Source organism: Nothobranchius furzeri, chromosome 2, assembly GCF_043380555.1.
Source record: "Nothobranchius furzeri strain GRZ-AD chromosome 2, NfurGRZ-RIMD1, whole genome shotgun sequence".
NCBI classification, from domain to species: Eukaryota; Metazoa; Chordata; class Actinopteri; order Cyprinodontiformes; family Nothobranchiidae; genus Nothobranchius; species Nothobranchius furzeri.
Genome location: NC_091742.1, coordinates 19,523,570 through 19,538,261, shown reverse-complemented (window position 1 = coordinate 19,538,261; position 14,692 = coordinate 19,523,570). Strand labels below are relative to the sequence as shown.

The 14,692-nt window shown below is 42.7% G+C and overlaps 1 protein-coding gene across 3 annotated transcripts in view; it reads right to left on the bottom strand.

Annotated features, from left to right (window-relative positions):
* ches1 (checkpoint suppressor 1) overlaps positions 1–14,407 on the bottom strand; it is a 108,358-nt gene extending 93,951 nt beyond the window's left edge. For 2 of the 3 annotated variants that reach the window (XM_015948237.3, XM_015948238.3), the window contains exon 1: positions 14,048–14,407. The gene's annotated coding sequence lies outside the window, so the exon portion shown is untranslated. The remainder of the gene's footprint in view (positions 1–14,047) is intronic. The other variant, XM_015948236.3, reaches the window with a different exon arrangement.
* Between the last annotated feature and the right edge of the window lie 285 nt (positions 14,408–14,692).

Sequence of the window (14,692 nt, the reverse complement as noted above, 5' to 3'; positions counted from 1 at the left end):
TCTTCTTCTTCTTCTCATAGAAGGCCACTTTAGAAAAGTTAATTGTTTTCCTCTTAACCATTCTTGGGTGTGTTTAGCTGTGTGTTTTGGGTCATTGTCCTGTTGCAAGACCCATGACTTCTGACTGAGACCAAGCTTTCTGACACTGGCCAGCTCTAGAACCCCTTGACAGTATAGAGATTTTATTGTACCCTGCACAGATTCAAGACACCCTGTGCCAGATGTAGCAAAGCAGCCCAGAACACAACAGAGCTTCCTCCATGTTTCACAGTACAGACAGTGTTCTTTTCTTGATATGCTTCATTGTTCTTCTTCCGGCTCTTGAAGGTTGCAGATGCTTTTTTTCTCCTCTCCTACATATCTTATCCTCAAGGCCTTTGTCTGTCTGTGTGTGCTGGGTGCACGGCTGCTTCTGCATTTTTTCTGGAAACTGTAAACTGAAATCCACTAAAATGGATCTCGTCAGTTGGTCTCTCAATGCGATTGATACAATTTTTTCAATGATGAGAACGGGGAGAAGGGGCTCCTGGATGCCCCTCCGGGACAGACCAGCTGTCTGTGGAGGACTCTGAAGATGTGTGGATATCCGTGGTGTTGGTGTCGGGGTTCCTGCTGATCGGTATTGGAGGCTACCTGGCTTACCGGAAAATTAACGAGCTGTCGAGGATTATTGGCCGGATCCCGGAGCTCAGAGTTGGATTGCACCGTGCTGTGAATTCACAGACTCACATAATTGTCGAGATGAATCGTAAGCTTGGGACTTTGGCCAAGATTCATTATTGGCACAAAAGATGGATGCCATCAAGGAGAGAGTGGACGCATCAGCACGGATTGGGATAGTTTAATGTCCATTATTGGGATTTTGAGAGGGTGAGAACCAACAAACTGTAAGACAGAGAGGAAATTATCTCCGTCTGCCCCCCAAACAATTTCTAATCGGAATCTGGCGTCCTTGAGCCTGCAAGGCTACAACGAAAACTCCCCCCCCTCAGAAGATATGTGGAATGTGCTGTCGCTATGGCAACTCAACAGTGTCCCCTATCCCAGTCTGGGCGGGACTGCGGGAAGGCTAATGAAATGTTCCAGGGTCACTGCAACCCTCCAACCCTAAATGCTCCTCCCCCTATCCACACTGAAGTGACATGCTCTGCTTATCATGACTGCAGGAACTGAAGTGGGGATAGTCCCAACCCACCACTCCACCTAGTGGACACTTATGTTGTGTTTTCTGAAGTCTGTTGCATATATATTTGAGGTGTTTTTTTGCAGAGCAAAGCTGCCCTGCGAGGGTAACTCTGAAGTGCCTTTTTTCCCTCCACCTGAACCATCCCTCATGTAAACCCTCTTATCTCTATTAAGGTAGCACGACTCAGGGTTGCGAATGACCACAGTCACCAATTTTTGTCATGTGTCTTTCCCATGTATGTCTGATCTCTGAATTGTGTGTACTGAAACTCTAAATTCTCTCTGGGATTAATAAAGTATCTTTGATTGATTGATTGATTGATTGATTTATTGATTGATTGATTGACTGATTGATTGATTCTGTCTGTGAGCATAGAGCTGATGTGCCTCAGCAAAAAGTTCCATTTTTGTCTCATCTGTCCTTGGAGCATTCTCCCAAAAGCTTTGTTGCTTGTCAGCAAGTAGTTTGGCATATTTTAGTCTGGCTTTTTCATGAGTCCTCCTTGGTAGTCTCCCATGTAGTCCACTTTGGCTCCAACAACTACGTTTTTAGTGATTTTATGACTTTTTATGGTGGCAACGGATGCGACCTGACACTGATGTTCCTTGATCTTCAAGTTCACCTCGGATCACCTTGGATCTCTTGGATTATTAATAAATTCAAACGAATAAATAAATAAAACGGACAAAAATACTTTCAGCGCTTCTACTTCTTGGGGTTTTAAGTCATTTAAACAGAGGAAAGTGCCGCAGCGAACTCCACTTCAGACACCGTGTTTATGAGAAACTCAGCGTCGTGTGTGTGACGTACGCTGCTCAGCGCTAATTGGCTCGGTTACAATTCTCAGGGGGTGGAATTATTTGAACAGAAGAGTTCCCAGATCCAAAGCCTCCTATAGGGAAGCATGGGGCTGGTTGGTCATGCTCAATAAATTCATCCACAGCTAAGAAAATGCATTCTGCATCTAATATTCCCTCACAAAGCGGTCTAGTCAGACCACCAGCCAGTACTTCTGTTGGTCTTGCTGCTGTAGAATCCTTCCTGCCAACAGCCATTGTAATATACAATAACTCTTTGACGACTTGATTATTATTATTATTCTGAGCTACTACAGCAATCAATTTCCCTCTGGGATTAATAAAGTATTTTTGAATTTGAATTGAATTGAATTGAAATGAATTGTAACTGTCTGTCTTATAAACAGTGAATGCGCCCTGGTGCAACATGAAGGAGGTGTCATGATCATGTGGAGAGTTACCACCAAGCTCCAGCTGGTAACTATATTGAAAATCAAAGTAAAAATGGGTCGTAAGCTTTGCTTTTGTAAACAGAATCAGCTGAGATGATAAACTGGAGCGATGCAGAGCTTCTAGAGCTTTTCTCCATTTGAGCTGGAGGTCAGATCACCAGAGGTTGCACAGGGACTGTGGGGGACAGACACTTCTAGGAACGGCTCGTTAAAAAACGTAATGAGCGGGGCTCCGATTGCATTAAGAAAAACCTAAGTCCATGGCAGTGCAGAGACCGCCCCATACCCCCTTTTATTCCATAATGTTTTGTGAAAAGGACATGGTTGTGCAACATTACCGCCACAATCTGACTACTTATAAATGGTCTGTATTTGATATAGCGCCTTCTAGAGTCCTGGAACCCCTCAAGGCACTTTACAACACAATCAGCCATTCACCCATTCACACACACATTCACACAATGGTGGGGATGAGCTACAATGTAGCCACAGCTGCCCTGGGGCGCACTGACAGAGGCGAGGCTGCCAAGCACTGGCGCCACCGGTCCCTCCGACCACCACCAGCAAGCAATGTGGGTTAAGTGTCTTGCCCAAGGACACAACAACAGTGACAGACTGAACGGGGCTTGAACCTGCAACCTTCCGATTATGGGGAAAGCCACCGTCGCCCCACCTATGACTCCCTGATGCTGCTGCAGCTTTGCAGCAAATTGAGAGCAATGTTTTTGTAAAAACAGCTAGGGATTCAATTGTATGAAATGTATGTCTCACTGTTACAAAAACTATCATAGGATTGTAAAAGTGTAATGGAAATGGAAAATAAACAGATAAACAGAGAAGGAAGTGATGCCGTCAACATCGTCACAGCTCTGAAGATGGCTACAGGAAGAAGTCGAAGCGTTAGCAAACCAGAAATGCTATTTGTTTAGTCTTTTTGGTAAAGGTGTGGTTCACAGAAAAAAACATTTTTAATGATTATTTCTTCTTCTAATCGGTCATTGTGAGTTTTTCATGCAAGATGAACATGAAAATAGTCTCCTACACCTCAAACAGGACTTGAAACCCCTTACAGCTCTATGCAGGGCTGCCAACTTTCACGCATTTAGCATGAGACACACACATGTGACCCTCTTCACTTGCTCTCACACCACACCTATAATATCTCACCCCAATCAATCCCTCCCCCACCCTCACCCTGAGCATACGGAGGCAAAATGCCCCCCACCCCTCACGGCTAGCGGATGGTGGGGAGACCCCCCGCATGGATGTTGTCTTAACGTCCAGGAATCCGCTTTAACAACACCACCACACAGAAAAACTCCTCCAGGCTTGTGTCATTTGTGAAGATAAAACCCTGCAAAAGCATTGATTAGAGGTGTTTCCCACACCTTTAATGCTTCAGTCAGTATTGTCTCCACTGACATCACTGTAGCCAGCCAGGAAGACAGGGGAGCCAATCTGACGTCATCCCATTCATTCAATGTCAATTACGTAACTGCCAGGTCCAACGCCAGCAGAACAGGCGTCCCGTTTGTGACTCCATGACAAGAAAAAACACACAAAGGCAATCTCACGTGTGAAATGTGGCGTGTTGATGCCAGCAATAGGGGGAGCTGGCCTTGGGATGCTGAATGTGTTTGGGCTAAAGAAGAGGATCTAGATAGCTCCAAACAGAAGAAGAAACTACTTTTTGTATAGCGCCTCTCAAGATAAAAATCACGAGGTGGTTCACAAGAACCCTGCAACATGAGTTGTGCAACTTAAATTATACTTGACAGACTGGAAAGGGCCTATTTTTGCCTTTTCCTATGTGTTTGTTACTTTTCTTTAGCTCTTTACTCAGAGAGAAGAGTGCATTAAACACACTGGAACATATTTTCCTAAAACGTACACAGACACATCCACATACATGCTCAGGCACTCGCTTTCCCCTCCACTCAAACAACAAAGCTTCCTAAGGACAGGAAATCCTTCAACCCACGTTCCTGTGTTGCTTGGCAACTAGAGCAGCGTCATCGTGTGCATGCCTTCACTGCTGAAAACACACAAACAAGTAGATGGAGACTCTCCTCACACACACGAACTGCAACTTCTCGAACCGTGCTTCTTTTAAAAAGAGACGTCAGATAACTGAGCCAAGCTGATACTTGCTACAGCTGCCCCCCAATCCGCCGGCCGTGGATCCGGACCAAACATGACATCAGCCCTCTATACACATCTATTCATAAGCTTTATTTTTATACACGCTGACATCTCTGTATGCAGGATGATGCACATGCAAATGTTTACGACCTAGAAACGAGATCGGCAGAAACTCAGCAAAGCAGAGTGAAGAGATGTTTACTGAGAAGGAAAGTCCAGCTCTGTGGACAATGCTTTCGTATCAGCAGGAGGCCAATTCATGACTATTAGAACCCAAACAGACCCAGAAGAGCTGTGTACTTCTCAACTATCCTGGTTATTTCAGTTGCATTTCCATTTAAAACAACTTTTCACACCCCTGCTGAATAGGAGCTATTTTATGAAATAGTTCCTTTATATGGTCACACAAGGTTTTCCACCAAAGCTAAATCAGAGCCAGTCATGTCAGTTAGGTCCATTTAACAAAAGATTACAGGATGGCGGTAAAAAGGGTGTATGGAGGTGGCCTCTGCACTAACACAGATTTCTCTTTAATTTGAACATAATGTGCTTTTTATTGCCACTGAATCCATGCTCCTCACAGTTTTTTGACAAGGCGCTCCTAAAGATGCCCTGCACAGTTCCCATGAACTGTCTGACGATCTGAGCGCCAGCTCTAACAGACAGATGCTCAGAGAGCTCTACATCGCTCCAGTTTATCATCTCAGCTGGTTCTGAAAAGTGAAACTTAAGAAGCCTTTTCAATCTGAACCAAAGTGAAACATTAATGAGGACATCACTGACCATGTTTCACAAAACAAGCATCAAAATGAAGAGCAAGAAGGGCGGGATTAAGCAAGTGCACGACCAAACCAGTGGTGTGTGTGTGTGTGCGGCAAATGTGTCTCCATGGTAACCGAGAGGGAGAGTGTTCACATTTTTGTCAGCAGAAGTTAACGGTAAGCTATCGTGTGATCAAACTTTTTCAATTATGAATGATTTTGGAGATTATTAGCATCCAGAGCTGTCGTGTGCTTCATAGACGATTAGGATATTCAGTGAACCGACTTCAATCATTTTTGCAGATATTATATATTTGGAGGACACTGTACTGCTACACTTACTGCTTGTTTTACTGACGGGAGAGGTGAATGTTCAGCTTCATCTGTGACGAGTGGCGTGTCCGATGGTTCGCTGAACGTGACAGAAGCAGCAGCTGAAAGAGCGGGTTTTCGGCTCAGGAGAGCGTCCAGCGTCTCTAGTGTCCGAGGGCGTTTAGGCTCCTTGTGTGGGAAAATGGTCGGTAAAGCATTTAGTTTCCGCCTTCTCTTATACCCAGCCGCTCTGGTGAGCTCTTTAAGTAGTTGTGGTCGACTATAACAGAAGATTAACTCAATATCATCTTGCACCCAAATACATTAAATGCTCCAAAAGTAATTGAAGTTTTTGATTAAGTTGTTGATGCTAGTTTAAATATCGACCGATTGCTGACTGTACCTACGGTCTGTCATGACTACATATCACCCTCAAACTCAACAGCTACAGATTATCGAATAATTGTAGAAAAGGATGTATCTAAGACAAATGGACACATGCTTATTTTCTGAACTGCTCTTGGTCAGTAGGGTTGTGGGGGGCTGTTGTCTACGTCAAGGGGCAGGGGAAACCTTGGGCAGGTTCCAGTTCATATTGGGGCCACGCAGATACAAACAACCAGTGACAACTCACTCACATCTAGGGACAACCAATCAACCTATCATGCATGTTTTTAGCATGTGGTAGAAAACGAGCTCCGGGAAAAACCCACTTTTGCAGGAACGCAAATGTCTCTAAGCACGTGGGTGGGGCAAAAGACGCACAGAGAAGCCTGTGGTGTTTTCCTTAATTTAGTAAACAAAGGCGGCTGTGAGCAGTGTTGCTTTTGGAGACTCCCACTCTCCCTCATTGTGCTCCTCACAGCAGTCTGTCACCCTGCCGCCGCTGGAGTGGAAGGTCCGAGCAGCAGTCTCTACTGTATCCCGCTGATAATGGCTGATTTTACTCGCCAATACCAGGCTCCCTCTATAGATAGGCGCGAACTTCAGCCGGCCAATCAATCGGTAGTGGCTGTTTTGGGTTGGCTTTGCACCAAGCAGACCGCCAAAGAGCAGGTCCAAAAAATACGGTAAGCTGATCACGGAAAATGCAGGTATTACCCAGATGTGAACACAATTATCATACAAGGGCTGGGGCTTGCCGACCAAGGTGTGAAAGCCCTATATGGTGTTCTTATGTGTGTTCGGAGCAACGTAAGTAGAGGACATCATGGGGAACAACAGTAACTCAAAGTCATTTTTCTGTTAGTACTTTGGCTTCAAGATTCCTGAGAGACAAAACTGAACCTATTTATGAATCACACGCACAGCTAACCATCTTCAAAGCAATCAATACTGGGAGGTTGGAGATAACCCAACAAACAAATCCAAAGCAAGCAGTTACAAATGAGTCTCAGGCTTAAAAAACATAAATCTCCATTTCACAGGAAGAGTTTCTAGATCAGACTGTAAACATTTGCAATACGTATGCACCAATGCATAATAGCTGCAGGGAATACTTCTATATCCTTGCTCATAGCAAACAGAGCAAATGGCTAATTGGCATTAACACACTTTCCTCACTTGTATTGGATGCTGTCACAACACAATGGAGCCCCAGGAAAGACAAACACACACAAAATATTTTTTTAAATAATGCTTTACTACATTGAACGCACAGAATACATTCATGCATTTTGTATTTATTTTGCAGGGAGTAACTGAGAGAGAGTACACTTAGCAGAACGAGCCCAAAGCCTTTTACTTTCGATCGAAGGACTGCTGTATTAATGTCTACACAAATACATTATTTAATTAATTATTAAGAAGATAAAGGTGTTTTTATTAGAGGTGCTAAAAAAAAACGATTCAAGTCTGAATCAGGACTCTTATTTATAAAGATTCAGAATCAATTCCAAGAACTCAATTGTTTGGCACGTTACAGGTTTGAGATGCACCTTTTACAGTTTTTTTTTTTTAATCTTTGTTAAGAGAGTCAGTACTCCATTTACTTTTGTGGTCCCATAACTTGAGATGATTCATTTTTGAATCTGCTGATAAGTGGAAATTGAATGTAATTTTTTCCTTACTCATTAATTTGAGATATTCTCATATTTTTTTCAATGTTGATAAATGAGTGCTCAGGATTACTCATGTATTTATTTAAAGTTATTGATGAATGAGAGAACTCATTTTCCTTTGTAAGCAATCTGAGGCACTTTTTTTAAACAGGTGGAGGACTCAAATGTTAAACTTGTTTCTACACATACTTGAAAAGTATTTGACCGTATTACTTTCAAAGCTACTGTTAGGTAACTAAAGATTTGTTATATTTTACAAGGTAAGCAAAAATAAATGTTGCCTTTTGGTCAAAATATTGCTTCTGTTTACAGTTTTAGATTAAACTGGTCATGCTAAAAAAAAATGCAAATTTACAAGGTAAAATAAAGTTAAAGTAAAATAAAATTTCCCATAGCTTTAACTAACTTGTACAACAAAGTAGTCAGTTCTGGAACTGACACTCTTTAATGTTGATTGTGAATCGATTTAAATCGAGAATCTATTCTGAATCAAATCGGCACCCCGGGAATCGGAATCGAATCAACTCGTGAGTTGCTCTAAGATTCACATCCCTAGCTTTTATGTCTGATGGTGAAGGAGTGTCGTCTCCAGACAAACACGCTACATTTTCACTCATCTGAAGGTTAAACCTCATGGTCTGACACCAGAAAACCACATTTATGTTTCGGTAAGATGAAACAAAATGACATAGTATTTAGGGATGCACCAATGGTTTAAAAAATTGTCATTTTTTTCATACTTACTGTTATTGGTTCTTGTTCTCAAACTGAGTAATATCACTTGATCAAGTCTTTCATACATTCCACACTACAAAATAAGTAAAAGTATGTATGATTTGTGCTGATATCGTATCGGACTGATATTGGTATTGGTCAATACTGAAGGCTGCAATATCGGTATCGTATCAGAAGTGAAAAAGTTGTATTGGGACATCCCTGATTACTAGTGATGCACCGATATAAATATTTTGGGCCAATACTGATATCTGATATTAAGATCACTGTTATGGCCGATAACCAATATTTGCAGATAATGATATACTGACAATGCTTCTAAAATCTGCAGATTTTGTATAGAATGAAAATTATTAAAGCTGAATTTATGTTGTTATAGACACGCAACACATATATTTATGGTTCTGAGATGATTTCATTCACTGTTTAAATGACTAAACAATTACACATCACTCCCCTCGCCCTCTGAAACAGGCAAACAAATGGAGACAAGATAGAAAAACTATCGGTTGATAATATCAGCCCAGTTTTATTTATCAAACCGATACCTCTATGTTAAAAATGACTAACATCTGCCGATACCGATATCGATACCAATATATTGTCCATCCCTACTAATTACCGATAACACACACAAAAAAAATGCTATGAATTAGAATACCGGTTTTATTTTCTTCTCTGCTTTAAGCAGGAAAAGCCTTTGAGGTAGATAAAAAATAAAATATATTAATAGAAACAATCACAAAACTAAAATATTAGATGAACAGAAACGACAAGTTATAGAGAAGCCACCTTCAGGCCACTGCATTGGTATCAGTTAACTTTTACCAACACCGATATCAGTGTCGGTGCATCCCTAATTTTAATGGTACTTTTCTACTTTATGTTCTGATCTTTCCCCTCCTGGACAGTTCCTCAACCATCTCTCAGCCTGTTTGCCATTTCCCGGTCAGTAGCTGTGTACAAACAAGAGTTCTTTGCTGAACACACACAAAGCAAATAGTCAAGCTGTAAGGAGATATTTGCTGAAAGTGGTAAATGGTGTAACAGAGCGGAATGACTTCCTGCTTTGTAGGTACACATTAAAATAAGTTTGGTGTTTAATCTAAAACATTTTTCTCCACATAAGCACTTTCTATGGCTCCTCCTGAATCACACTCAGGATGCACAAAGCAATTATTACACTTAGTTTGACTTTTACACAGTTAAACACAGCAGCAGGTGTTTATCTTCCACTGAGAGAATTCTGGGTGAAGTTTGCTCCAACGAATGCTGGACCTCTAAATGGGGAAATACTTCCCATAGATGGGGAAATGCTTAGAAATTGATACCGGTGCTTGCCGATACCAATTATTAATTATTTAGAGTGTTTAATAATTAATTAAATCTCTTTTTTATACAAATACATTTTTTTCACAAGATATTTTATGCCACAAAAACCCTAACAATTAAGGAAAACACTATTTTTGACTAATCTTTGACTTGAGTGGAAGAATTGAAGTATCTTGGTATTTTGTTCATAAGGGGCAGCAGACTGGAGGATGGGAGGAGTGCTGCTGCAGCCTGAGAAGAAGCTGCTGCAACAGCAGCTACATTCCTGCCATCACCTATGGATCTGGATCATGACCTAATAAATAGGCTGGTACCAGCTTTTGAGAGGTGTGTTGTCGCTGAGTAGAGCATTGTCAAAAGGGGTCAACAGAGGTCAGGTTCAGGTGTCTGATTAAGATTACCATAGTAGCTTCCCTCTAGAAATTTCCTTGCAAGAAACTCTATGGGTTCCACTGTTGGATCTGCTACCCCCTTAACATGAAAAATACAGAAGAAGATGGATGGATGACTATGTTTTTTTGTTTGTGAGAGCAGCAGAGCTTATTGTAAGACGATCAGTGTGATTAGGACTAAATGGAGACAGCCCCTGAAGGGAAAACCTGAAAATAACAGAAGTTTGTGCTAAATAACGTTTCATTGCGGCTTTGTTTAAGAGTTATTTGCAAATATTGTCGACTTCAACCAGATGGAATGTGATCGCAATCCTACTATGCTGCGAGTCTGAAGCTGAAGTTTTGGGAACCACCGCTTTTGATCAAAGTGTTCTGATCCAGTGGGAATTAAATCCATAACAAGTGGAAATGCAACGGGATATTTGTCATCATGTAGTTTTACCTTGTACCATCCAGAGCCTAATACTAGAGGAATTTATGTTGATTATGGTACTGGGTATTTAAACTTTAAGGCCATTCAAATGCGCCACAAGTCAACATGATTGCCCATTCCATCCTTCTATCCATCTGATTTTCTGCACGCTGCTGTTCCTGCCCGGGTTGCAAGGCTGGTTGGAACCTATCGTAGTAGTCCAAAGGTGAGAGGCCCTATGGACAAGTCCCTAGCTCCATATAAGATCTTGAAGTAGAAGCGTGTCCCTGTGTAGTGAACATCCACTGTCCTCACAGCTAGCATACAAGAAGCTTCACCCAAGGTTTGCTTTTGTTATCTAAATATATTTATAAACCTTTCATCACCATAGCTGCTAGTGACCGAACCTGTTTTAGTTATTCTTTTTACAAGACGGGAACACAGCACATATTGGTAGGGATGTCCCGTTCCGATACCGATAATAATTCAATATCAGCCCAAAAACACTGTTTTGGATTATATCGGACAACATCAAAAATATCCAATATAAGCGGTACGTTAAGGATCGCCTTTTTCAGAATCAGAATCAGAATCAGAATGAATTTTATTGCCAGCACTCCAGATCAGAGCATAGGAACTTGACTCCACAGTACAACCTGACCAAGGTTACACACACACATATAGACAGGACAGATACAGGCAGACCATGAGAGCAGCCATGACGGCGCTCCTTTTGTAGATGAATGAAGGAATACATGAGGAAAGTTCAGGGGAGGGAGAAAAAAAGGCATTAACAGGGTTACACCAGCAGGGTGTAGCACTCTAATGCAAAAAAAAAAAAACACCCGACATGTAAGCACGAACGTCACAGTTCACAACATGAGACCCGGTAGGTAGGAGATTGAACCATTGAAACCAATGGTTAAAAAAATTGTCATTTTTTTCACACTTATGGTTGTTGTTTATTGTTCTCTGATTGAGTAATATCACCTCATACATTACACACTACAAAATAGAGAAACGTATGTATGATTTTTGCTGATATCGTATCAGATTGATATCGGCATCAATCAATTCTGAAAGCTACAATATCGGTATCGTATCGGAAGTGAAAAAGTTGTATCGGGACATCCTTAAATTACGAGTTAATATCAAGCATCCCTAGTCCTAAAAAAACCACGAATCTTCCAGGTCAAAAATTATAACTGCCTTCTATATCTTTCCAAATCACCAGGAGAAAGGCTGGATGGGAAGTCCAGCATTGTTCTGGTGTGCTTTTACCTCCAACAAACATGGTCCTGATATGGTTGTCATAGTAACGCAACACCTCCTACAAAAAAAGGATGAGAATTTTGAACCATGATGCAAATTCAGGAGATGATTGTATTTTACGGGAAGGTGAGCAGCCGCTTGTGTTTCATGTGCAAAGCTCCCTCTCCACCACATGTCGCCAAACCACCTGCTCAGCACTCTCCACTTCTCAGTGAAATCTGAAATTATTATTAGCAATTGCCACTTCCCATGTGAGCATGCCGCACCATGTCCTCTTTTCTTTGGATAAATACACTCCATCATCCCTATGAAATCTAATAGGTCAGGATATTTTTATCCCTTTTGCTGATAAGGTAATGTTTACCTTTCAGAACTAAATGTACCGTAGCCTTGGCTGTACGCTTCCACCTGACGTTGCATTTCAGACGCACCGCCATATGGCTCTCAGCCGCCGGACGCTCAGCTGTGAGATGAGCGCGTGCAGCTTCAGATGAGGCTAACACGACCAGAAATACTGAACATTGTGAGTATTTATGCAGAATAAACCATGTGTTCCAAACACACACCATTCGGCTTATTCGCACATGAAATATGGATCGGATGACGGGCTGTTTCTTTCAGCTGGGAATCAGTCAAACAGTTGCACTAAGACCCACTGATCTGTCCATTTCAATTATCTGTGTGGAGGGTGGAATCTGAGCTCAATATTCAATTTACACAGTTCAATTTCACATCAGAGCCTCTAGCAGGAAAAAGCACTCGTGTTAAAAGAGCCGTGGCAAATGAAAACAGTGGAGGTTCTGTCTGAAGAAGTGAAGGAGAAGTGGTCCAGCTGAGCGCCACGGGGTCGTCCCATTGAGAGACAGCGAGAGGTTGAGGGGCCAGAACTCCATTGAGAGCAGCCATGGGGGGTCAAAATGTGAATGAACGTTTGCCATAGAGGTGAATTATGAATGAGCAGCACTCTTAGCACTCCTGGAGAAAGCACGCCAGCGCCTGTCTCCTCCTCTCCATCTCCTTAATTTCTTTTATCCCCCTCTCCCTCTTCTTCTTGTCCTAAAATCTCCATCATCCCTCCCTTCCTCCCTCTCTCTCTGTCTCATCCTTCACCGCTGGACTTGTCTACAGACCTCGGGAGGCAGACACGCACCGTCTGTCTGTCTAAGGAGACGACTCTACACCCCACTTGTGCATATTTACACAACCTCTAACGGACACAAACTCACTTGGCAAAGGACAGATAATATAAGAGCAAACAGTCCAGCACGTGCAGAGGAAGAAGCGTGCATTAAGCGAAAGGCTGTCAGGCGCACACACACATGTCTGACAGCTGTTCTCCTGGCAATGGACGTTTTGTGTGTGTGTGTGTGTGCGTGTGTTCGTCTGTGTGTAATCCAATGTGCTGCTGCTCAGCCAGTGCCACGCTCTTTCCTCTGTTGCTGTGCCTCTGATCAGATCTGCCTCCCTCAACCTGTTTGCTGAATATGACACATTAACACACACGCACACACACACTCACTCACTCACTCACTCACTCACTCACTCACACACACACACACACACACACACACACACACACACACACACACACACACACACACACACACACACACACACACACACACACACACACACATTCAGAAGCTGCTACTACTCATTCAGCAACAACCAAGCTTAAGGAAAACAGATTAAAATCAGCACTGTTTCCTTGACATTTGAGAACAGATGTGCTTTACTCATTGCACAAGAAACTCCTGAACACAGTGCAAATGAAAACACACACACACACACACACACACACAAGTTGGAAGTGGACTTCTTAATATGAAGTTTTCCTCTGTTCCCTTTTTTCCCTTTTACTCAACTTAAAGTAGCATTCTGAATAGAGGGAGGGAGAGAGAGAGTGAGCGTGTGTGTGTGTGTGTGTGTGTGTGTGTGTGTGTGTGTGTGTGTGTGTGTGTGTGTGTGTGTGTGTGTGTGTGAGTGTGGAAATGGGATCAGGCTGTTCCCTAAAAAGTAGCCACTCCTTTTGATCCCTTCACTCCAGCTTGCAGTGGTCATTTCAGCTCCAGTTACATACTTTTTCAGCAACCTCTATGGAACACACTCTTGTCTCCACACAGATATCAAGGATGGACGAACACACACACAGACACACACTTCAAGGACACTTATAAAGGACCCATGGAGTCACCTGAGAATCCTTGTAGAGTTCCAGATGAACCCCTGATCCACTCTCTTGACTCCTTTCCTTCCTTCCTTCTTTCCTTCCTTCCGAGCTTTATAACACTCCTTTCTTCTCCCCTCTTTCTGTCTCTCTTCGTTTTGCTTCTAGGTCACTTTCCAACGTTTTTCCTGAGCTCCTCCATGATTCCGCCCCGCCAGTCGTTTCTAGCACCGAGCGTACCTACACACACACACACACACACACACACATACACACACGAGCCGCTGCTGCGTTCCTCTAGTCTCCCTCTCTGTTTATCCCTCTCTGCGCTCTCTCTGTCGGAGAGGAGCTTGGGTAAGCATGTGTGTGTGTGTGTGTGTGTGTGTGTGTGTGTGTGTGTGTGTGTGTGTGTGTGTGCGTGTGTGTGTGTGTGTGTGTGTGTTTCTGGGCTTCTGACTGCCTGCCTTTCCCCGCCAGCGGCAGAGGACTTCCCCTGAAGGCCGCCCCGGGTCTTAAAGGCGGCCGTGTTCACTGAAAGAATGCCGCTGCGGACAGAGGATGCAGTCAAAGATCGTCTATGGATGTTACGAGACGATTTACTCACTCAGGATGTATCAATAAATTGTTTAATCGTCCATCGAAGAGATGGATACTCGTGCTTTTGCCCCTTTG